Consider the following 26,400-nt stretch of genomic DNA (forward strand, 5'->3'; position numbering starts at 1 on the left):
TCTGAGTCTCCGATGATATTTTTCGGTCAGGCACTTCATGATTGCCATGTGTTCTAACTGCTCAGCCTGCATCATTCCTAGGTATTTGTAGGTCTCTCCTTCTGTCATAGCTTCGATCTCTTTACCAGTCTATTATTATTATTCCGCTAGGAGGCAGAAAGTAAGCTTGCTTACTATATCAGCGTTCTTAGAGTAAATCGGAAATCGTTGCCATTTGTAACTTGTTTAATTCTTTCTTTTGTTATTCATTTCGTGCAAGTGCATTAGCAGAAACATCTTGTGTTAACTACACCAAAGATTTACAAACATGAATCATAATATATGCAAAAAAGTGCAACCTACAGCTGCACATGGTAGAGGTGGTATGTCATGGCTGCAACAATGGGTATCATTTTTGATGCTCATTGAAAAAAGCAACCTATAAAGGGATGGCGAAGCAGAAGAAACAACAGTGGAGGGGTATATTGTGCAGGAAAGAAGAGAGGAAAGAGAGAAGTGAAATTTCCTATTCGGCAGAAGAATTTCACGATTTGCTGAATTCAACAGCTGTAACAAACGAAGATTTAGAAGTCACACAAATGCAGGCGAACGCCCTAAATATAGAGGACCTACTAAGGAGACTATCCAGTAAAATCCATTTACTGGATTTACTAACAGAAATTGTACGGATAAAGAATAATAATATACTACAGAACATGCTTTAAGGCAATACAAGCTTACCACTTGACTCAGTCTTGTGAAAACTATTGTGTCAAATTATTAGAAGAAGATTTACAGAACACATTCATGATTTGTGCTTTTTATAGGCCACCATCAGATTCTATAAACAGCTTTCTAATAGAATTAGATAACATAATTCTGCAATGGTTGACACAAGCAGATAAGACCATAACAGTCGGAGACTTCAATATCAATTTACTAACAGATGAAACAGAAAATATAACACTCAGATACTCTGCAATCTTAAACAATAATATTATGGATTTGAACATACCTTATTTGGAATAACTAGGCAACAAAGGATGGAGGGTAATAGAACAGTCAGCTCTTGTTTGGACCACCTAATTATAAATGTCAAGTTGAAGTATGCTAATTCCTACATACTACTAAATCAACTTTCAGATCACAGAACGTGCATACTAATAATAGATATGCACTCAAAACAACATCCATGTGAAGGTATAAAATTAACAAATATTACGAAGAAAAATTATTTATCAACAAGTAAACTGAAACAGAACATAGATAACGTGTTAATACAAGAGCAAGTATCTTACACAACAAATGTAAATGACTTTTCAAATAAAATAATACAAATAATAAACAATTCGAGGTTTAATACTGAGAGAAAAATAAATCTCTCAGCCTGCAACACAAATTCTAGGAGTAGCAGGATTAAACGTAAGAAACCTTGGATGACTAAGGAAATAGAAGAATTAATGGTACAAAGGGATAAATACTTCAGGTAGTATAGAAATTGTCCATCAAAGATAGAACATTATCACAATTATAAAACACTCAGAAATAAGTTGACAGGTATGATTAGAAAACAAAAAAAAACACTTATTACGATCAACTTTTTATGGATAAGCAGATAACTCAAAAGGAAAAATGGAACATTATTAATAACCTGTTAAGTACGAGGAAGAAAAAATCAAGGGGGAATCAAATTAAAACACTATTAGAGCAGCTTTCTGGTACAAACAAACAATATGAGGCTGCAAATAGGTTTGCCAAAGCTGTATTGGACCTCAACAGATATGATATACATAATTGCCAAAATTCCTTTAATCAACAAGATAGTGTTCCTCAGATAGTGAACTCTTGCGTAGTCTTAACTCCACAATACACTGAGATCCTTAAGATTATAGAACAGCTGAAAAACAAGAAATCTTATGGACTGGACTGTATTACAGTAACCGAAGTAAAGAGAAATAAAGAACAGTTCTCTGTTCTCTTGGTGGAGCTCATAGCACGGATGGTAGAGTCGGGAAGCTATCCTACAAATTTACTTTCTTTTAAGATAATTCCTACATATAAAAAGGGACCACCAGATGACTTTTGTAATTATAGACCAATAACAATACAGTCAGTTATTAATAAGATAATAGAAAATTATATATTTTCCCATATAAGCAAATAGTTACATCAATATGGACTGTTAAACAACTCTCTATTCTCATATGAGAAGGGCAAGAGCACACAGACATTATTAGAGAACTTAGTAGACTCTTTTAACTTACATTTAAACAACATTAACTTCGTAATGATTTTATTTATTGATTTGACCAAAGCATACGACTTAATTGATATCTCAATCTTGAAACAGAAATTACTGAAGTATGGAATACGGGGAATAATCAATCAACTCTTAGCATGTTATTTAACCAAAAGAAAAATAACAGTTGACGTAGAAAATATAAAGGGAAAACCATATAATGTAAACAGAGGAGTACCACAGGGCACTCATGCAGGGCCAATCATGTTCAACGTCTACATAAATGACATATTCGAAGACATAAAGAACTCGTTTTTAAAAATTTATGCAGCTGATTTAATCTTATATACAATTGGAAAGAACCTGACAAAAATGGCAAAAGACTTACAGCAGGATGTAATAAATTTACAAAATTGGTTGCATGACAATAAATTAGCACTCAGCTTTGAAAAAACAAACTTTTTGGTAATTAGACCTCCTCATCAAACCCTGGACATTCATCTCTCTATTAAATTACATAAACATGAATGTCTACATGATCGGAATTTCCAGAATTCAAACGTCTAACTGTGGAAGAAGTTTCAAATCATTGTTACCTTGGGTTATGGATTGACTACAGTCTCAGTTGGGCAATGAATATAACAAACTTGTACAAAAAAATGAGATTTTATGTGTACTTCTTTTATTATATTAAAAATAAATTGAATCAAAGAACAAAAGTCACCTTATATTATGCATTAGTGGACTCCCAACTCAATTATTTAGTAAATGTGTGGGCAGGATCAAATATAACAGAAATAAAGGTAATAAACAACTTAATTAACAGGATTTTGAAACTGTTAATGGGGACAAACTCTTGGAATGACCTGAATAAGAGAAACCAATTCTTGTTTAAATATAAAATACTTTATCCAGTTCAAAAACTGAAGTTAAATTTAATCTTGAAAAATCTTAACACTATTTTCGAAGAGTCGAATCTGCAAAGGAATGTCTCACTTAATTTAAGGAACCCAAAAGCAATTGTTTTGCCTCACCCCAGGGTACTAAATAGATTTGGAGATAGGCACACAATGAACATAATAAATAACTTGTTGGCTAGTGTTGATTTCAGGCTCAGGAGAAGTTATTCTATCTCCAATTTAAAATTCCCAATAAGAAGATTTTTGATACTCAGTGATACAGTAGATTAGACCTGATATGCAGATCAATTACTTTCTCTATTCGCAGTGTGGAAGGTACTATGTGTAATGACTTCATTGTGTTTTCTGTCAGTTAACAAATCTGTATGCAAAAACTGTTGTTAATGATGAATTACAACTTTTTGTCAAGAAATTCACTTTTCTTAACAAGTTCTTTTAATTTAAACAAATTCTCTTGAAAAATAAAATTGTATTGTATTGTATTATTATTATTATTATTATTATTATTAGTAGTAGTAGTAGTAGTAGTAGTTTATTAGCCACAAGAAGCTGTGTGTCACTCCGGGATGGCAATGTGCCAGAAGGGTGTGCAATTTGCAGACTGAGATGGAAGGAACACACGTACAACGTACATGAGTGCTCAGCCAGGAAAAATGACAGTAATTACAATTGTAAGATAACAAAAACAAAGATTGTAGTGAAACACAGAAAGACAAAAGAAGGAAGATGAATGCAACAATCAGAAATGTCCATGAGCAGGTGATCATCATAGATTCATGTGCTGGTTACAGTTCTTAAGGATCTCCTTTTTTTAGAGCTTGTCTTCACAGAAGACAAGCTCTACAGAAGACAAATCTACTCACGCGTTCTGTCACCAGGTTTTCGCTGACTGTTCATTCCGTTGTCTTTACAGCAAATACTTTGTTAATTCTGGAAGCTTTTTCAGTAATCTCACTTGTTTCTCACTCTTAATGACCACTACACAAGCCAAATGTGTCCAGTTCAGATCACCAGTACTTCTACTCATGTCCATCCATCCACATGTCATTAGTCGATTTCGAAGAAATGAATTTTCATAAAATTTTATATTTGGGTCTTTTAGAAAAATATATCGATTTGTCACAAATTTCATTATAATCCGGAAATATTATTTTTTTGTTCTTCTGTACGCATATCTCGACTCCCAGGAATGGATTTTTGTGAAGTTTTATATTTAACCTTGTTCAAAGGATTTGTCGAATATTTCAAAATTTCATTTAAATCGGACCAGTAAAAATATGACAATCATTATTTATTTTTTCTTACATGTCACATAGGCTATCCATATATCATTTATTGTAACTGAAGCCTTGGATATTATGTTTGTTGCCATCCACTGTTTGGAGGAATGAAAGAGCAATATGGCGGATGCACAGAAACGAACTGCTTTTGGTCCATCGCTTTGCCAGTAGTTCTGTACCCAGGAAGCCCAAACCCAAGCACCAGAAAAATTCTACCTCATATCGTGTTAATTTTGGCAATCATACAATATATAATTTCAGTTTTATAAGGAGGATGAACCTTTCGAATACCTTGAAGAACACTTGATGCCTCAGAGTCTCAAAAAACACTTCACAGTCCATAAAAAACCACCAAAAGTATTTAAAGGTTGAGTTGAGCTGTTAGTTCTCTTCTAGAGTTCAAAAAGAGCCTCCTTGCATCCTCTTCCGAAATGAAAACCAAATTGGAGGGATGAAATGTATCCTGTAAATAGTAGATTACACCTTACGGCCATGAGGCATTCAAAGAACTTTCCAAGATCCGACAAAAGGTGCTTATAGGATTTTGGGTCGTTGAGAGGTTTGTCCCCTTTTGGTATTGTCTCTAAGAGTGATGATTTCCAAATTTGTGGAATCAGACGCCTGACTCAAGACATTTATTAAATAATTTTAAAAGGTGATTTGGGCAGAGAGAGAAGAATCCCTTAATGAAAGTGCTTTTCAGGAGATCAGACCAAGGACATTTATTCTTCTTAATAGATGAAAGAAAGCTTTGCAACACCATAGAAAACGGTTGTAAAGGAATGGAAGAACTTTACTGGTCATTCTGTATTCTAACATTTAGATGGCAGGAACAACCTTGATTGTAATTATCTTTGAGGAAACAGCTTATCTAAGATTTTGTTTTTGGCATCAGACCAATTGAGACAAAACTTCCTGTTTATAAAAAAAAAAAAACACCAGACACTTTATAAACCTAGATAGGAGAACGCTTTGAGGAATCCTTTATTGCATTTTGACTTGCAAATTTTTTACTTAATCATCCAAAAATCCATTTCAACCTAAGCGGAAAGGCCTTAAAGGAGACAGGAAAGACCTAGAAGAATATTCGTGTCGGACATCTTTTGTTTAATGCGTGAATATTAATGAGATTAGTTAAAGAGAGAGCTGGTATGTGCCAAATGTCGCAAATTTATGAGGATGGATTACATGAATAGAAAGGAAAAATTATTTATGTGACAGTGTGTATAGCTTGGTCTTATGTATATATACACTGCCCTACCATTAATATCCGAACATCTGTCTTTAGACAAAAAAGAGCTTTGATTGTGTCATTTAATATTTTGTACAGAAACCTTTTGCTTTTATGGCGGCCTTCAATCTTCACAACCAGCTTTTTATAAATGTCACGTGATATGTTTCTTCACTCGGCCTTTAACGCAGCCAACAGTTCGGCCAGTGAACACTTTAATATTAAGGGCAGATGTTAATGCACAGTTTACGAGTAGTCTGGAGGTCAAAGAAGTGGTATTAAATGCCCTAAGGATGATTTTAAGGAAATTAAAGTGAGAAACCTGCGAACAATACGAAATAAAGGTGTTTTGGTAGAAACAGACAATAAAGACGATTTGAACAAAATAATAGGTTCAGAGACTTTAGTTACAAAGGGTATTAATTATGATAGGTTGAAAACAAATAATCCTTCCATACTGGTGTATGGTTTACTCAAGGATATTACGAGGGATGAAATAGTTGAGGACTTATATCTAAAGAATTTTAAGGACTATGGTTATGATCTTGAAGAGGTAAAGATGGAGTTGTATTTAGATTTAATAGTGGAAATAGCAGGTATTGTCACCAGACTGCAGGAAACAGTAACCCTTGGGGACCACTGTATAAGTTGAATATTAATAAAAAGATAGAGCAGGATGTATTTCACACAGTAATAGTAGATGGTAGGGAAACAGTTAGTTGGGAGACAACTATTAAAGTTGTCATGGACAAACTGTTTCGTGAGGATTGTGTAAGTAATGATACCCTTGTTTCAGTGATGATACTGCTTGTTTCAAATGTGCTATGAAACCCTTGTGGCGCCCTGTCATTGCTGGAGCACCATCGGTAGCAGCAGACAAAATATTACGAATAGGAATGTCTTTCTCTTGAAAAAACTTATTCATGGTATTAAATATAGATTCTCCTTTTGTATCCGCAACCAAATTTGTTGCAAATAATAATTCTTGACAAACTTTTTCTTCTTTTATGAATGGTACGTATGTAAGAGTAGTGCTTCGTTATTTGGGAGAGTTGATTCATCAAGTTGAATGGAAAATTGGCATGTCTTCAAATAATCGCACAATGATTTTTCAAAGTCTTCAGCCATTTCATCGATTCTTCTTTGCACTGAATTATTGCTCAAAAGAATTTTCTTGATGATATCTGACGCTGGCTTATGAAGCACAGTGTTTATTACTTCTTTTACTGCCGGCAAGATTAATTCCTCACTAATTGTGTGTGGTTTTCCCGCTTTTGCGAGTAATAATGAAATATTATAAGAAGTTTGTAATCCGTCATTATCTTGTTTAGTGGACGATGCAAAAAGTTTTGATATAGTTGGACGTTTAAAATATTTTTATTCTAGTACTTGAAAATAGGACAAATCTTTATGCTTTTCGAAAGTCAGCATGCATTTTAGTCAAATGCTCTTGTAGCCTAGAAGGCTTCATTGCTTCATTTGAAAATACTTTTTGGCAAATCAAGCACATAGGTAATAATTGGTTCGTAGGAGACTGAATAAAGTCGTATTTCAAATACTCAATACTGTACTGTAGACATTTTTTTCTTAGATTCAGACATAATGAAGTAATAAAATTTGCAACAATATTCACAAAATAAAAGATCTAATTTACACTTTGTATGACTCCACTTGTCTATCACACTTTTGACTGATGATTGTAATGAAACGTATTCCTAAACAGCCTTTGAAAAACATTTGTTGCTACTGTTTTGCTTTATTGCTTCTTATGTCAACTCACAGTAGCTCGCGTTGTCGCGTTTCAAAGGCCCGAGACTAATTAGAGTGGGTTTAGAAAAATAACAGAAAAAGGCCTAAAAAAATACACACTTGATGTCACATTTTTGTCATTTGCTTGAAATTCAATAGAAGGTTTTGAAAATTTAAGTGGGAAAATCGAAGAAAACAGTTCTGGCTTCACCTATAGTGAATTTCAGCTGTGTCCATAGAGTAAAAATTATAGAATTTATTAGTTGACCTTTGAACTGGGTCCACTGGACCCTGAGGAGATAAAAATACGGTTAACAGGACATGGTTCTTTGAATAGCAAATTATATTATTTTGGTTTACCCTTACTGTGTATGTGATGTTGAAGAAACTTGGTGCCATGTATTGTATGATTGTTTGTTGAATTACAGAGCTGGATTAAAGAATGTAATTAGCGATTTGTGGTATGGAAATGTAAATAATTACTTGTCAGATTATAATAAGTTTGTTGCTTTTCAAAGATTTGCTATTTCTGTATTTCTAAAAAGAAGACAATTATCAGCCTGGATATTTGTAAACTAATAACGGTTCACTGTATAGATTTTTTTTTTCTCCTATTCTTCTCCTGTTTTTTTTTTTTTTTATTTATTTTATTATTATTGTTGTGGAACAGGATGGTATTCTGTTTTTTCTTTTTTTTTTTTCTCTGCCCACAGGAGTAGGAGACTTTGATTCCTGAATGCCTGGGTGGTGGCTGGGTGTCCTGTATATAACTTAAACTCACACTTACACATTACACAAACCTAACATTGTTTTTTTTATTATTATTATTATTTTTTTCTTTACCAGGATTGTTTATGTATAATAAAGTCAGTGATATTAGGTGGATTTTGATAAATGTCTAGGGGCCACCAAAGACCATAATAAATAAATTAAAAAAAAAATAAAAAATCAGTTCGGCCTTGTTCTTTGGGCGATCTCGACCTGCACGTACCCGATGACCCAATGCGTCCCAAAGATGCTCGATAGGGTTCAGATCAGCAGTCTGGGCCGGCCAATCCAACTTTTCCATTCCCATGTTCTAAAACCACTCTGTTACGAACCGAGCAGTATGGCATGACGCGTTGTCTTGCTGATACAGGTATGGGCCTTCCCCGAAGTACTGCCATAATGTTGGAAGTCTAGGGTATCCTAGTATTGAACAGCATTCATGGTTTTGTCGATAACGACTAATGGGCCCAAGTCAAACCATGAAAGGAGCCCCATACCACGACACTGCTTCCACCAATCTTCATCGTTGGGAGAATACAATCAGGAAGTAACTGTTCCACTGGCAGTGGCCATACCTAGGAACGTCCATCAGACTGGTAGAGTGCGAACCTCGACTAGTCTGTCCATAGGACTGTTTTCACTGCTCTACCGTCCAGGATTCCAGGATGATCAATGGCTTGTGAACAGCTGTATGACCATTTTAACCCATATTATGGAGTGTCCTTCGTTGCACTAGTGCTGACATTACTCCCATTACTCTCACAGAAGGTTTCTGTGGCTTGAGACAATGGCAAATTACGATTTGGCGCACAGTTCTTCGCAGAATTCTCTTGTCCCGTTCTGTTAGTTTTCTGGGTTTATCAGGCCGTTTTTTGGCAGATTCAGTCCCATTCCTCTTACATTTGCATATGGGGTCACTAATCGTTGACCTAGGAATCCCCAGAGTGACTGTGATGTCTCATACAGAACGCTTGCTTATGTGGCATCCTGCTATCATTCCTCGTTGGGAGTCTGTTAATTCTGTTCATGTTCTGTTCAGCGTGTCGTCTTGCATGCCCACCTTTGCAATTGTCTGTTCGAAGCCCACTGTGCATGTTTACAGCAGGTTCTGTGATGTGTTAAATTCATAGGATCTGTTTCCCCATCCATGGAGGAGGGTCCAGATATTAAGGGTGGGGCAGTGAGTGTATATATACAACAAGAAGGGTGAGGATAGTAGAAAAAGAAGTATAAAAATGTTAATATCCTAAAAGTTATGATGAATTAAGAAAATTATGGTCTGAATTACAAAGCCAATAGGAGGTGAGTGAACTGTAAAGTAAAATTATTAATAATAAGGTAAAACACAATACAAATAAAATAAAACAAAAAATGGCAAAACTGTCATCAGTATGGGGGGGGGTCATATTTAGATAAAAGTCGAATACAGGTAAAGCAAATATAAAGAATCTGATGTTAGTTGAAGTAAATATTGATACATTGGTATTTCATCAGGGGACTACAACTGACCATGTATCAGGAACTGCGTTTCTGTACTTTGTCCATATTGTATAAGAATGTGCTAATTTCATTTTTTTTTGGCCTTTCGCCTTTCTTCTACTACTTTATACAGGGTGTCTCAAAAATACACAGCATAACTTCAGGAATGAATTTCTCATATGATGTGGAAAATAAAAATATTTTATATAAACCTAGTTCCGGAAATGCTTGGTTTCCAAGTTTTGAAGGTCTGTCTATGACACTTAACTGTTCACATCACCTTATAGTAATTGTTCAAAAAGTCCACCTTCTGCCTGAATACAGGCCTCACATCGACGTCTCGTGGACTCACAAAGACGATGCCAAATTCTTGGCATGCTTAGTATTGTCTCACAACCTGCCACAATTCGATTGCGGAGAGTTTCCACATCAGTTGGTGTTCTCGCAACACTCTCCAAATAGTCGAACGTTGAACAGCCAGTTGCATTGCTATTCTGTGTGTGCTGATTCCAGGACGGCATGCACAACATCCAAAATCTCCTCCTCTACTTCAGGAGTCGTAGATCTTGGTCGTCCTCTGTCGGCAGCACGAAGTGTAAAGGTCCCATGTTCACAAAGGCGGCGATGGATACCTTCAAACGTTTTCCTGTCTGGACATCATTCTGGGAACCTTTCGTGGTACAAACGACGAGCCTCCAGAGCATTGCCGACTGCCAAACCGTACATAAAGTGCATATCCGCTTGCTCCTGATTTGAGTACATGGTCGGAATGGAAAACCACCAGATTCTGTCAGTACCTTGTGATGAAGGAAATCACATGCGGGAGATAAGACATTCCGGTTAATAACTCGGGAACCAAGCAGTTCCGGAACTATGTTGATATGAAATATTTTTATTGTCTACATATGAGGAACTCATTCCTGAAGTTATGTCGTGTATTCTTGAGACACCCTGTATATATAAACAATAGCCTAAAATTTTGGAATGATTTCGTTTTACTTAATTTTCAAACTTTTTATTAAAATAGGCCAACTTGTTTACTGAGTTTTATTAAAATATTTTCTATTATGTATAAAAATCAAAAAAATTAAATAATATTTAAAATAATTCATTTCTGGAATATTCCGAAAGATGTCGTAGAACATTGCAGTCGATTCCCGAATGTTGTAGATGTTTCTAGAATGTTCCAGAGAGTTGGAGTTTTGTTTCAATATTTCAGAAGGTTGCAGATGATTCTAGAGTGTTTTTGAATAACATAATTGGGGAGTAAAAGCTGTAACTTATAAAATCGAACATCTTTCATTCAGAAAGAGTGTTTGATCTCAGTTTTGTGTGCGTGATAAACATGACAAAAAATAATGAATGAGCATTGAAAAAAGAAGCACAATTATAAATATGTATATAGAAAGTTTTTAAATGAGAAGTACTGGAAAAAAAACTAGGTGCTTCATTTAAAGGAGTACAAAGTACATTTGACGAGTCAAGGAGACTGGCAATTTCAAGGGCAAACCACAATGAGGACGACCGCGCGTAACAACGGAACCACAAGAAAAGACCACAACACTGATTTCTAAACGCAATCTACGACTTACTGCACCTAAAATTGGAGCTTAGTTCAATAGGAACAGAGGAACTCCTGTGTCTACACCCACTGTAAAACTTCGCCTTAAACAAGCAGGATTTATAGTTGTGTAGCGGTCCAAAAACTCTTATTAAAATGGGAAAATCGAAAGAAACAGTTGAGTTGGGTTAAGAACCATCAACGTTGGGCAACTGAAGAGTGGAAAAACGTATACTGTGGACGGATGAATCTGGATTTGAAATTTTTCGATCGAAGCGAGAGCTTATACGAGACGATCAACTGAAGATAAAATGGTACCACCTTGCTTAATGCTCACAGTCTAGCACATTGATGGTCCCATCATGACGAGGAATTGCTTCCTTTTTTTTTCTGGAGTGTGTGATATCAGAATTTAAGCAATTTTAAGAAACGAAAGGCTATAAAAGCATTCTTGAACGTAATGCAGCATCCTACGGACTTCGACTTTGTCGTCAATTCGTGAAACCTTTGCATATTCACAAAATTTATGGGAAGTGTTACAGATTTCTTAAAATAATGTTCGTTTGGACACTATTATAAAATTAATCGCCAGAATGTCCCTCCTACAAGAGAGTGATATTCCGGCTTTAATTCTGTTTGAGCATGCTACAGACTTTCTTCTGTTGGGACAGTCATTGAAGGACAATGGCTGCAAGTTGGAACTTCTTGCCTACAGTTGGAGATGTGTGGTCGTACGTGTGGCAGCAAAAGTACTTCGTTAATATGGTAAACGGTCTAAATTTGTGGCAGTTGAATCCTATAAAAATTCTCTCTGATATAGACACTGTATTGCAGTGTCTATATACATGGAGAAAGTTCAATGACCCAATTCGAGGTGGCTTTCGATTTAGATTTTTATTCGGTCTGAGGTGAGGGAGGTCTCTTTAACTTCTTCAATCGAATAGCTATACTCTTTCAGGTTTTTAAAACATCTGTAATATCTTTCTTACTCAATTCGTCCTCATCATCATCTAGCAGGACTGTAAAGTTTAGTTCTCTTGCTGGTTCAGAAGATAAACCTGCCCCAGAAAGGAATTTAGATGATTATATATTTCTTAGAATTGTCTTCAATAATGATGCCTTTATTTTTAATGAGATTAGGGCTTTGATTTTGATCTTTAAACCACCCTTCAAATGTTTAGTTACGTGTTCTTTCAAATTCTGATTGGATGAAAGTTAAGAACTGTCCATAGCCTTTACGATTAAGTGCTTTGGTATCCGAGTTTGTTGATTGGAGAGAGTGTGCACTTGACTTAGCCAAAGGGGAAGGATTATGTTGTTTGTCACTTGTCTTAGGTAATGTGCCATAGTAGAAGAAATTGCCTCCTTTAATAGGCAAGTTCTTATGAACTTCCGTCAGATATGACAGTTCGATTTGCTGTTGTCAGTTCATTAATTCTGTTCTGTTCTAATTCTATCTTGACCTTAATTTTCAACCACTAGCGAATTAACTAGCTGCTCTAACCTTTAAGCAGGATTTTAAGATAATGTTTATTGCCGTTTTGGTTTTCTTGCTATTTTCATTAAAGGAGGTCCTCTATACAGCCTTCTATCTTTTTACGAAGAAATGTCACAGCATCTTTTGTCTCTAGGTTCTTTCAAAACACAGATCCCTTATTGGGAATTCTAATATTTCTGTTGGAGAAATATGAGAGCAGGCAAGTGGAACTTTGTTTGAAGATAACCCCTCCATAGGGTCAGAAATATCCTTGCTGAAAGTTTTCTTTCTTTCGCTAGCCATTTATATCTACCTAATCCATCTGTGGAAGAACATTAGCAAATAATTAGCATCTTACCCCAGATGAAATCAAGGGTGGAAAGTCTTCTTTATCGAGGAAGGGGGGGGGTGGGGTTCTTCGTCTTCATCCTTATCCGTGTCATACGAATAGGTATTAAAAGTATATAGAGTATTAGAGAGGACAGTTTACCTGGGTGTTCGAAATTAAAAAAGACAAGAATGTGTTATCAATCACTTGCTAGTTGTATTAATAAGATCACAAAAAATGCTCTAGAACTTCAATGATTGAAAGTTTCTATATTTTCTTTCAATGTCGAGCATGATAGCAAGAGCTGATCTGTCGTACCACGTGCTAAAAAGTAGCGGCGTGGTCGAACCCTGGAAGGCACGAGTCAAGGTCACTCGCAAGGTTCTTGGCCGCCCTAATGAAGCCGTAGACAATGGGCCGAACGCGCACGTGAGCAATAGCGGCAAAGATCATGAGGAAAATCGCCGAATACTTATCTCTAGTCCATCTTTGATCGTGACCGGATGTACCAACCACTTCCGGAAGTCGATTCACGCGAAGTGGCTTTTATGAGAAGCTGAAAACTGAAACCTCTTATAAAGAAAAATCTAGGGAGAACAACTTACAACCATTCGAACGCAACATCCCCCCCCCCCTCAGTGACAATGATATATGTGGGGACACGTATATGTAGACATGTATAGTATCTTTGCAGGTCGGCTCCAGAAAGTCAGTTCAACTCCGCCGTGGTACACTGTGATGATATAAAACGCTGCAAAAGGCCAGAAAGAGGTGAGCCATAACTAAGCACGTACCGTAGATCTCCTTAACAATCTCGAATGCCGGTCCTGAAACGGTGTATAAATATTTTCCATATCCCGAACCCACTGGAAGTAGTGCAATACCAGTGGCTGCCAGCCAGCGCCATCCATAGTTAAAACAAAGAAAGGGAAGACTGGACAAGTTGGACAATATTATAAAAGTACTTTCAGTCAAAGCTACAGTTGACAACACAGTCTTGCATTGATTCAAAGTTATTTTTAGAAGACACAGATATATGTTCTTGGCCAGGAAAAACAGGAGTTGTGCTTAAATCATCTTTTTCTAGAGGATTTGCAAGCTGAACAGAAGAATGATATGTGGGGAAAGTCCTCAGGAGTGCCACAAAAACAAACTCTAGCTTGGTATTAATTGAGCCACGGCCAGAAAGGATATAACAAGTGCGTGAGCTCAGAGTGAACCATTTGTTATATAGACTAACTAAAACGGTTTGATTTAAAGAGAAAAGTTAAACTATAACTTTATTATTATTATTATTATTAAAATCAGTTTATTTCCCAAGAAACCTTGGGTCACCACGGGACGGCTGTGTGCCAGTAGGGTGTGAATATTTACAGACTAAGGTGGGAGCGAGGAACACAATGTACAATAAATAAGAGTACATGCGTGCTCGACCCGAGACTTTTACACGAATGAATATACAATAATATACAAAATATATGATTGCATGAAGACAAAAAGTCTTTGTCATATACAAATAAGCAAATTGAAAAAAAAAAAAAAAAAAAAACGCAGTCAGTCCTGTCCAGGAGCAGGTGAGTATTATAGATTCATAATCTGGTAGCAGTTCTTGAGGATTTCCTTCCTGTAGGGCTTGTCTTCACAAGCCCTACAGGAAGGGCTTGTGAAGACATTGATCCGAAGACAATTGGCTGGAAACATGTTCCTCAGGGAATCAATGCTTGACAGTGTAAGACGTAGAGGGAGACAGAAGTCGGGGTGCTCCCCTCATGTTCTCCTTGGGCCAGAGATTAATGTGGATACCGATGGAGCATCAATTCGCCAGATTTGCCTGTAGGATCGATCTGGAGATAGTTAGGGGGTGGCCTACCACCCTGTTCATCCATCTAAGCAACCAGTACTCTAAACTGAGATACTTCTGAAGGTATGAGGTAGGGGCAGATGACCAAATTTCTGAAGCATAGAAAATTCGGCGTAATACACCTTGGGATGTATCGAACAAGCAGCGCTGGCTGATGCACACCAACGAGCTCTTGACGCACTGCCCAAAGAGCCGCGTACGTCTTCTGCCTCATTCTGACAAAGTGAGGCTGAAATGTGAGCCCAACATCCCAGGTGAGGCCAAGATCAGTATGAGAGGTCACCTTTTGCACCGGCTCCCCACTAACAAAGATTTGGATATCTTTTTTGACTTTCTTCTTGGTTATCGTCAGTTGCGCTGATTTGGAAGGGAACAGATGCAGCCCAATTGTGGCAAGATAACTTTCCAAGCTCAATATCTGCCTAAAAGCGTGTTGGTTGATATCATGAATCTGATGATTATTATCTGAGCTCACGAAGAACTTCGGATCGTCGGCATAAGAGATAAAGTTCGGATTCTGAGCAAGGAAAGGCTCCAAAACTGCTGCAAACAGGATTGCTGACAGAACGCTTCCTTGCGGGATGCCTCTTGAGACGTCAATAGTTACTTGAAAGTCATTGTGGGTTCACAGACAGGTGTCTAGGAAGTAAAATAGATTTCAAAATTTGAAGTAAGGTATCTGCCAGACCGAAGTAGTGGTTCAGAATGGCAAAAAGAGCTAGGAGATGTATTTTGTCATAAGCCGAGTTTATGTCGAGGAATATGATATCAATCTGTGATTTATTGTTAAGGGTGCGCTGAATTCTGAAGAGGGTATCAAGAAGATTGGTAGTTGTCGATCTCCTTTGTAGAACGGTATGCAGGTACTCGGGCCTGAGTGAAAAGCAATGCTGGACAATTGTTGGCTGAATTACTTTTTCAAAAATTTTGAGTAAAGAACAACTGATGGAGATTGGTCGCAGGTCTTTAGGAGATTTGGGTTTCTTGATCGTTGGAATGGGCTTAACATGGTAAGTTTTCCAAATTGAAGGAACTATTCCAGATTGCAGGATTTGTCTGAAAAGGTGAAGGAGAAGATCGACTATATATGGGCTGCAAATTTTGATAATAAAGAGTGAGCAACCATCTGGACCTACAGTGGCTTTGTTGGGTAGTTTATTGATGACATCAATTAGGGTCTCTATAGTTATTTATATTTCAGACAAGTGTGCCCTAGGTAACCAGTCCTCTTGTGAGTGAGAGAAATCAGAATCAGGAAAATCTGCCTGCAGAAAGCTGAACTGTGTCCATTCCTGGACAAGCTTTTTGTCAATGGCTAGATGATGATGATGCGAAAGGATCCTTCTACCACTCTTCAACCTATTGAAAACAGTTTGGTTAAGGACCTGCCTTTTCTTTTTCAAGAAGCAAGCTCTTTCTTTCTTAAAGATGGAACAGTCTGAGGGAAGTTGAGTTTTCTGCCATTTCCGGTAGGCCTTCTGCTTCTTGATGAAAGCCACCTTATTTTCCTTAGTTTCCCGATTCGACCTGTTACCAATCCTGATGATTCTGGCTGCACCATGTAGTGCAATTAACTTCAGTTGTTCGGACAAGAGCATAATGGTATCCTCCAACGGCTCAGAATAGAGACGCCCCCAGTCAAACCCAATCAAGCATTGGAGAATGATCTCTGGCTTCAGATATTTGGTAGAGAAGGCTGTCCTAGGCAATTCAGTGGAGTACTCGTCAGGTAACTCAAGGGAATTGCTCTGTAAGGATAGTTTACATTCAGTTGGCGAGTGATCAGATTGGAATTGAAAGTTGCTAGGTAGGAGTTTGATATCCTGCAAGTTGTGGAAGATTAGGTCCAGCGCTTGACACGCTCTAGTTGGTTGCGTCACTAACCGTGCAAGCTTAAAGGCCCAAAGAGTGGCCTCAAGGGCATTCCCATGCCTGGGCAGTGGCAAGTTAAAATCACCTGCTACAACAGTTGGAATTTTAGGCACTAAGTTGGTTGCTAACCATGTGAGCAGTTCAGCTCTAGAGTCTTCATTGTGATCTGGAGGAAGGTAAACCAGGCAGCATTGGATTTGAAGAAGAGGATTCCTCAGCGTCAGGAAGACTGCCTCAAAGTTGTTTGACTGGCTCACTTGTGTCCTTATTGCCTGGAATCGATCGTTGAACAGGATTTCAACACCTCTGCCTCGCCCGTTAATCCTGTGATTCCCAATGTGTTTGTAAGGGGTATTAAAATGGGTAAGATCAAGCTGTCTATCCGCTGTTAACCATGTTGCCGTAAGGCAGATGACATCAAACTCATTAAGCAATAGGAGAGTCTGGAGACAATGAAGCTTGTTTTTAGGCTTCGTACATTCTACATAAACAAAAGAATCTCTCCTTCTTGTGAACCTGGTAGCAAGTCATCCCTTTTGTAGTTATGGCTGTTTATCTCGCCTGGATCCACTGTAAGCGATCGCTCTGCTCCTCTCTTGGAACGGCTTTATAAGAGTGCCTATCGGCCAGCAGCTAGAATCCAAGACGATATGCTTTTCATTCGCAGGGCAGGAGATGATAAAGGAAGAATAGGTCGGGTGTCTAGTTTTGATAGCTTTTACGTCTAAGTTGATCCCACATTCTTGGGCAAAGAGTGCCCTGATACTTTCCGCTTTTGTTGCTGGTCCCAGTCTGGAAACAAAAATTCTCTCTCTGGTTTGGACAGCTGAAATATTATATATCTCCTCATGTCTCCGCGACAGAGGGACCAGGGTAGGTTCAGTAGGAACCGACATATTAGGCTCCTGAGATGGAATTCCATTACTTTATGTTTTCACAGTCAAAACACTTTGAGCACAAGCCATTTGTGGGTTATGCCTGGGAAATTGCGCATGATAGTTAAATTGTTCAGAGAGACAGAAGGCATCCTCTTGAGCATAGATCCGCCCCTCCCTGTTTTGGCGTGGGATTTCTCTCATCTCCATCCTGTTGTAACAGTGATGAGCCTGGCCACCAGGCTTCTCCTGACGTGTTTTGCAAGGTTGGTGCAGATTAGATTCACCAGGAATCATACACTTGTCCTGGATAAAAGGGCTGTCAGCCTCGAAGGTCGGATCGCACTGACGAAGAGCGGTGTGAGGGGGATAAGTACACAAAGGGTTCAACATCACGGCCGGGGCTACGATCTGTTCAGTTGTTCTGTCTGCAAAAAGAGGCGAACTGTGCAGATTTTTGAGATCTCTTGTTCCTCGCTGGATGCGCCCAGTTTGAGTTGGAGGTCTTGGAAGTGGATCATCTGCTTCCTGTGGTTCTGAGGTTCCAGATGGTCCATCAATGACGTCTGACTAGAGGGAAAACAGCATTCACTTATAAATATTTTGAGATCATTGAGTTGTTCATTCATTACGAGCACTTGGTCGAGAATTTCCGTATTTTGGGCTCTGAGTTTTCTATTTTCGTCATTGAGGCAGACAAGAGAGTCGATTATTGGGGACAGAATCTCCCCGAAAGTGATCTTAAATCTTTCAGGGAGGGGATTGCGTATGGACGTGTTGTCCCGTAGAGCGCATTTAATTGACAAACTATCAGAGGGGCTATTAAACTGCAAGTCCTTTGGGAGGCGGCAGGAGCGGTATCAAACTCCCTATCCGAAGAAGAAACGCCTTTCCCAAAGCATAAGCTTAAATCTTCCGTTGTTCTTAACGCAGACGACACAATACTACCTTCAATCGAACTGCGTACATCAAGAAGGCCAGGGGGGTTGGATGGGGTTTCTTCTGCAAGAGTGATAGTCGATATCTTTTCCTTCGAGATGTCCGCGCTTTTTGGGTTACTTGGGCAAAGGTGGCAGGGCCATTTTCTTCTCCGTTGTTTGTTGAACCTTTTAACTTTAGGTTGTTAGCAATCACGACAGAAGATTCTACGACACGGAACACAAAGTAATGCCGGAGCCTCGGGTTTGAACCCAAATTCGGCACAGGACTTTTGCTGAACGCCCGTTTTATCCTTCATTGTATACAGCTGAATTATAAGCGATGGATCTGAGCTGAAAAAGGGGGTGGATGGCACTTCGAGAAAGGCAGTAAGGCGGATGGCACTTCGAGAAAGGCGGGCAGGTGAAAAGGCAGGGAGCATCAAAGTCTTGCTGCAATAGGGCAGCTTACTAGCTTGAAGTGTAGGCTAAATTCCGAAGATGCACAAATTAAGTAAGTTTTGAAAGAGCAGCTGGGCCATCTGAGACCTGTTGATGAGGGGGATCCAGCAAAAGCGGTCATCATATCGAATACTTGATTGCCAGAGAGAAGTAGAGTAAAATAGTCAAGAGTTAGTTTGCTAAGTTCCTTCTATCTCGCTGTCAACATACAATCTCTTAAGCTAAACAGATGCATAAGTAGGTCAGAATTATAAAAGTCGCACCTTACAAGCGGTCAACTGCCGGAAAACTCCCACCGCGGAGGAACTGCTTGACCTTGTGATATAGCCCGAAGCAGACAGTGGTTAGCCAGCAGAGTAGGCCAGAAGTGAAGTTTGAATTCAGGCCTGGGATACACAAATGTGAACATATGGATAGAAACAGATCATGCAAAAATCATAATTATCTAAAATGTTAGGGTAATAATCTTCCACAGGATGCACAGTATTACCACTAGGCAGGTCACTATACAAAAAAACTAGTGTAACTCGCGAAATAAATACATGAAATCGCTGTAAAATTGAGGAGCACAAGATTAGACAGTTTCTCCTTCTGTAGCATCTGAACCTGGGCATTTATTGGGTTTTATTTTTTGAACTGCAGCCTTGACCTCATCAGTTGAGAACGGATCTGAATACAGTTCAAGAGAATATTAGGCATTAAGCTGTCTGATCACGAGATGTTCTGGATCATCTGTAGATTGACCATCAGAAGGGAAGTAGATTCCATGTCATTGGAGATCAGTGTTATAAATAACAGGGGAGATCAACCTGTCCCTCGCAGTTTTATAAATTAGACCCCAAGGATCCTTGTTAGCCTATGTGTACGGGAGATAACTTTAAATGGGAACTTCTGAAAAAGCGAATAATCTCGAATAAAAGAGTGACAGAGACAAGGAATTTCAATGTGGTAAGGCGCCTTAAAAATCTGCGAAATTGGAAGATTGTGAAAATTTTCGTGGAGATTGGCAATGTGACTATCGTGAATCGTGTTCCCACATCGTCAACTGTTTGGGATTGACACGGTGTGGACAGTTTTCCCAACATGCTCTGTTGTTCTTGGTTATTGATCACGATGGTGATTTTTTTCTCTGTGATACGTGAAGTATCTTCAGAGATAAAAAAAAAAAAAAAACTGTTAATTGCGAATTTCGATAAAAATAAATAAAACCTGTCCCTCGCAATTTTATAAATTAAACCCCAAGGATCCTTGTTACTCGATGTACAGGCTTGTTAAAAAGAATCCCTATGTAGAGGGATCTGAAGCGAGTTCTAAGGCTCATACTGAAGAGAAATTTGGACAACAGGTACAATAAAGAATGCGCTCGCCATTTCTTGGAAAAAAATAATTAATTACAAAATTTGTCACTGTATGGCGTTGTCTCACTGTATGGCACGTAACTATCTTAGTTACGATTATGCAAATAATAAGGCCCACGTGGACCTATGACTATTTGTGCTGTTCGCAAAATGATTGCGAAATTTGAAGCGACAGGACATCTTGGTGTTCAACCAGGTAGAGGTCGAAAACGAGTGAACTCCTTTCGTGTTGAAAATGTGGCTATGGCTGTCGTGGATTTATCGAGTCAATCTCCATGTGGTAGCGCAAGTGTGCCAGCTGTTTCTCCTGAAGTGGGCATGCCGAAGTCCACTGTAAGGCTAGTAATGCGTCAGGTGTTGCGATACTATCCTTACAAGATGCACATGCTACAGCAGCTAAAGCATGGTGAGGCAGATTTTCGTTTCACATACGCACTTCGGTTTCTGGCACGACTGACAGTGGATATCACTTGGCCATGGAACATCCTTTGCAGTGATGAAGCCCACTTCTGCTGAAATGGACAAGTGAATATGCACAACTGTCGCGTTTGGGCAACCCTCGAGTTATGCAAGAGGTCCCATTGCATTCTCCAAAAGTCACAGTTTGGTGTGGATTTACGGTCACATTCATAATTGGGCCATATTTGTTTTGAACAGGTAACACCGACTGGACCCTGCATCTGTTCCGTCACTGGACAGCGAGATTATGAAATGTTGGCAAATTTCGAAATACCAGAGCTGCAACAACGTGGGTGCCTTCAGGATACCATATTCATGGAAGATGGTGTGCCACCCCACATCCACCGTTGTGTCCAAAGATTGCTAAGGCAACACTTTACAGACGAACGGGTCATCAGCCGATGTTTCCAGACATCTTCGCTGCCCCGATCACCGGACCTCACCCCATGCGACTTCTGGTTGTGGAGTTTTTTGAAGAACCAGGTGTATCGGGAAGGATGTCATACCTGGCAGATCTGAAGGACAGCATTAGACGTCATGTGCTGGCTATTCCAGTTGACATGTTGCGTTGTGCTATTCTTCTTCGCTGTTCTTCGAATGGAAACTGTTGTTGACCAAAATGGAGGACACATTGAACAATTGTAGAGCTGTTCAAGCGATTTGTATTGCCACAGCGCCATACAATAACAAAGTTTGTAACAAATTTTTTTTCCCAATAAATGGCGAGCGCATTGTTTATTGTACCTGTTGTCCAAAGTTCTCTTCAGTACGAGCATTAGAACTCGCTCCAGGGATTTCTACATAGGGATACTTTAATTTTAACAACCCTGGATATGGGTAGAACACCTAAAATAGAAACTCCTCTGTCTAGTTCTTCCTTGAATTTACATTCAAAGTACCCACTATCACAGCAACTGATGGAAGTTTGTTCCAATAATCAACCTCCCACTGTATGAAGAAAAACTTCTGCACATCCACTTTGCAACCATCCTTTCTCAATTTGAATTGATCCCCTCCTCAGGTGAGTAGTTTCAGCAAGAAGAAGAATGCCACCAGCACTGATCTTGTTCAATCCATTCAAAGCCTTAAACACCTCGGTGAAATCACCTCGCAAGTACCTAGTCTCCAAACGCTGCAATTTTCCGAACTGAAATTTGTCTTGGTAAGAAAATCCTTTCGCTCAATGTACTAATCTCCTTGCCGTTCTCTGCAACCGTCCAAGAAGATCCTCATCCTTCCTAAAACGAGGCTTCCAGCCGTTTACGCATGAGAGTCATATTGAAATTAACGTTTTTTAATATAAAGCTATTTTGTATCTGGATACTTCCATTCGTACAGATTGCAAAACTTTGGCAGATAATTCATTCCAATCATTAGAATAAATTGCCTGCCTGTCACGGTAGTTAGGCAGAGAGTTTCGTCAAGTTCAAAGCCGAAATGGATAGCTTTTTTGAATGATAGAATTTCTTTTTCTTGTCAGAGAAAGAGAAATTTTGCTTTCTTGCATCATTTAGCCATTATAATACGAATATCAGGTTAGTGAATGCAGGTGTAGCGTGCTTTTGTACTTGACTGGCCAGACGAAACGGCTACACAAAACAAAGGATCTTCCTACTGAATAATTTGCTGCAGATGTTGCCTGAAAACAATGGCTACAACAGAATAAAAATCACAATGAGGTTCACATAACTTGTATAAAAGTCTTACTTGACATCAGCATCATCAAATGATGGGATGTACTTTTCAGAGACCTTGAACCCTTAAACTGAAACCAGATATCAGTTCTCCAATTAGATAAATAATCCTTCTTTGTGACTAATAATTCTGTGACTTTCACTCTCCTATAGTTAGACATTTGAGAGTTATTTCTGATAAAATCTCTCCAAGCACCACCCACCCAGTATATGCAACTCATTGATTGACCATTTAATTTTGCGTGATTTACAAATCTAAGAGCTTACTCAAGGACCAAATTACTGAAACTTTGGCTTATAACACTGAATGGCAGTCATTTTTGGTTTAGTAGCAGATTTATATACTTGGATTTAATCTATATTTATTAAGATTTGATGTTTTTAATTCATTAAATCATAAATTTTATTCTTTTTGATTTTAAGTGTTAATATTGGAAATCTGAAAGAAAAAAAAAACGAATTCTTCCAAAAAATGTCCATTTATATTTCGACCAGCCCCAAGGTCATTTGGTGAAGCAAACAGCAACACCAAAACTTATGTTTTAAAATTTATCTCCACTCAAGGTTCATCAACTTCACATAGTGATGTCGAAAGTGCCTTACAAAGTTCAAGGTGATCTGGTCCTCTCGTGACATTTCCCAGAATGCCCGGAGCATAAACAGGAATTATTGCATCTACAGTAGGAGGGGTCCCTGGTACCTCTGTGCGAAAAACGAGAGAAAGCGCCTTCAGTGCCCACATTTTCCGACTATCTCTTAGCAAAGCTGAATTTTAGATCGTTTCACCATCGCTGGCTGCACAGTTTTAAGAAATAAATCTTGCACTCGAGAAGACATTTTTAAATTAATAGTTCAATCTCTCCGCGAATTAAAGATTTGACCGCAAGAAAATTAAAACTGAAAAATGATAAGCGATGTGGCTTTTTCTGCGCAGTAACTTCGGTGACCTTGAAGATGCGAAGGGCATTGTGAAGGTCAAAAGTCGTTTATAATTTCTATTATTTGAAGCGAGTTTTAATTTTTTTTCAAAAATTTTCCAAACAATATTTTCAACTTTAGAAATTACAGTTATATGTTATATACGTGATATCAATACGAGTTCTAATCTACTAGATTTTACTGTTGGATTTGCCGAATAAATTTCAATGTTTTGTAAGCAGTATGGCTCCCAGTATGATTTTATATTATATAATATTTTAAATTATATAATTTATATTGTATAATATTTTTATATTTTATAATATTTTAAAAGTAATAATTTAAAAATAATTTATTTAATTTGAATACTTTAAAATTTATTCTTAATATTTTAATTTTTAAATATTAAAATTTGGAGATAATTAATAAAACTAAATTTCAGTAGACACGTTTTCTAATTGACGTAATCGAAATATCAACAAATAAAAAAACATAATTTTTGTTTTCGTCTGTGAGGGGGAGGAATAAATCAAATAATAGAATAGAATAGAATCGAATAGAATCTTTAATTGCAGCAATGATAGACATACAATTAGTCCTGTCACAGCATGGTGGTGCCAGGGGTTTACAAAACATATTTACAAAAGATACATGAGAAAAACATAAGTTACATCAGATTATACATAAGTTACATCAGATTATTAACAAAGCACAGTTTTACATTTTCAGTTCGAAGAGGATACCCTTCCTGTATTTTTTATTATTGACCACTTCTTGGAGGTCCCCGTCGATGGCTTGCAGTGAGGGCAGCATTTGCTTTGGCAGGAATCTGTCGGTTAGTACTAGCCGGTTACGGTTTGCTAGCAGCTGTGCTGAAGACCGGAGATAAGGGGGAGGAATGCGCCAAGAGCAGTGATCCCAGAAGTTCGGCTCTGTAATTTTACCGGTGGCCATCTTGATGGTGAACAGCAGCCTTCTTTCTCCGATGTAGGACCGGAGCCTGCGTAGTTGAAGAGCTTCTGCTAACTGCGTTGATCTGAGAGCTGGGGGAAGGTGGAGTTTGCTGTTGGCCCATTTTAGAAGCCAGAATTCGGCAGAGAATATTCTTTTAATGTTGGATTCGGCGGCCGAGGCCCATATCTCTGAAGCATACAGTATTGTCGAGTACGATGTATCTTTTTACCAGTTGTGGGTCGGTGGTGTGGAGCAGCTATTGTTTGGCGACCCAGCGTAGTGAATTCAGCCTCGACTGTATGAGGTGTATGTGATCGTTGAAAGATAGTTTGGAGTCGAAAACGACCCCCAGATCTTTGTGTGTTTGAACACTTGGAACTGAGGAGCCGTTAAGCACAGGCTCCAACGTTGTTGGGCTGCCCTTTAGAGCATAAGTTATTTGTGCCGATTTTAGGGGGTTGATTTGGAGGTTGAAGGTATTGAGGTAGTCAGCCATGTCCTGCAGTTTGGTAGTGATTTGCCGAGTGATTTCCGCTACCGAGTTGGATGGCGATATTCTAGTAAAGAGCTTGACATCGTCAGCATATGTGATCCAATTGCACTTATTGGTCACAAATGGCACCATGATTGCTGAGAAGAGAATGCCAGCAGGACCCCCCCCCCCCTTGAGGTACACCGGTAGTTATGTGACGCGTGAAGGTCTTTGTTCCGATCTTTAGAACAAGGGTCCTCTTCGATAGGAGAGATTCTAGGAACCAGAGAACATCGCCGCGAAAATTAAAGTAGTTTTCTAAGAGACGTAGGAGATTAGGTATATAGATGGCATCAAATGCGGAATGGATGTCAAGATATATAACTGACAATTCCTGTCTTTGTTCGAAGGCATGTAAGATGTGCAGAGTGGTTGTTACAAGGTTAGTTACAGTTGACCTTCCTGATATCCCATGGTGTATTTGCTGAGGACTGTCACGGAGAATTTGATGGGTGACAGACGGTAGCAATCCTTTCTCCAGAATTTTTAGCAATACAGAGGCGCAAGCGATGGGCCTATGTTGGCTTGGGAGCGTCGATTGTTGGTGCTTAGGAAGGGGCCAGACAGAGTACCTGTTCCACTGGGGTGGAAAGAAATGAACTTCGAGGCATCTGTTGTATAGGTTGAGGAGTGAGTCGATGATGAAGACACTTAAACATTTGATTATGAACTGGGGGATGCCATCGTCACCGGTGGTTGTTGTGAGAGGGAGAGTATTAATGGCCTGCATCAGTTGTTGCTTGGAAATTCGGATCGTAGCGAGACTATCAGTGAGATGAGAGCGGTTGAGGAGTGGCCGATTAGGTAGAACTGGAGGTTGATTAGAAAATCTGGCAACGTAGTTGAGCCAGTCAATTGGGTCGATGTTGCTGGAAGAACTAGCCTTTGTTCTGTAAAATGGTTTCCCCCTTTTTAGGGTTCTTCGAGGTGCTTTTTAATTGCAGCTGATTTGTTTCTGTTGAATTCGGCCCTGGCTTTGGAGAATGAAATGCGGTCTTGGACATCGCCGGAAGCTTTCCACTTGGCCTGTACTAATTGTTTGTAGTGGAAACTTTGGTTGAGCTTGGGAGTCCACCATGCTCTGGAGCGTGGAGTAATGGTGACTGTCTTGGTAGCGGTGTGAAGGGCTATGGTATTGATCCATTTGGTCATTAAATCGATTGCGAGGCTCAGTTTACATCCATCTAAGATGTTCCATGGGACTGTGGATGCGGCTTCAATGCAGAGTGCTGGATTCAGAAATTTTGGAGCGGTGACCTTTTTAACAGATTTGGTTTTGGGGGTATTGAAATATTTGTTGGGTAGGAGAGCTGTAAATATGATTGGTTGGTGGTCTGATTGAAACATGTCGGCTGTGGTTTCTTCGACTTGGCATGTTGCCGAGGAATAGACTATGTCCAGTAGGTTTTGGTCTCTCGTTGGCTGGTAGTTAACTTGGAATATTTGGATTGATTGGAGAGATTCTGTGAGACGACTTTTGAGGTGTT

Source organism: Mastigoproctus giganteus, chromosome 1 (assembly GCF_048544385.1).
Source record: "Mastigoproctus giganteus isolate SK-2022 chromosome 1, ASM4854438v1, whole genome shotgun sequence".
Lineage (NCBI taxonomy): Eukaryota > Metazoa > Arthropoda > Arachnida > Uropygi > Thelyphonidae > Mastigoproctus > Mastigoproctus giganteus.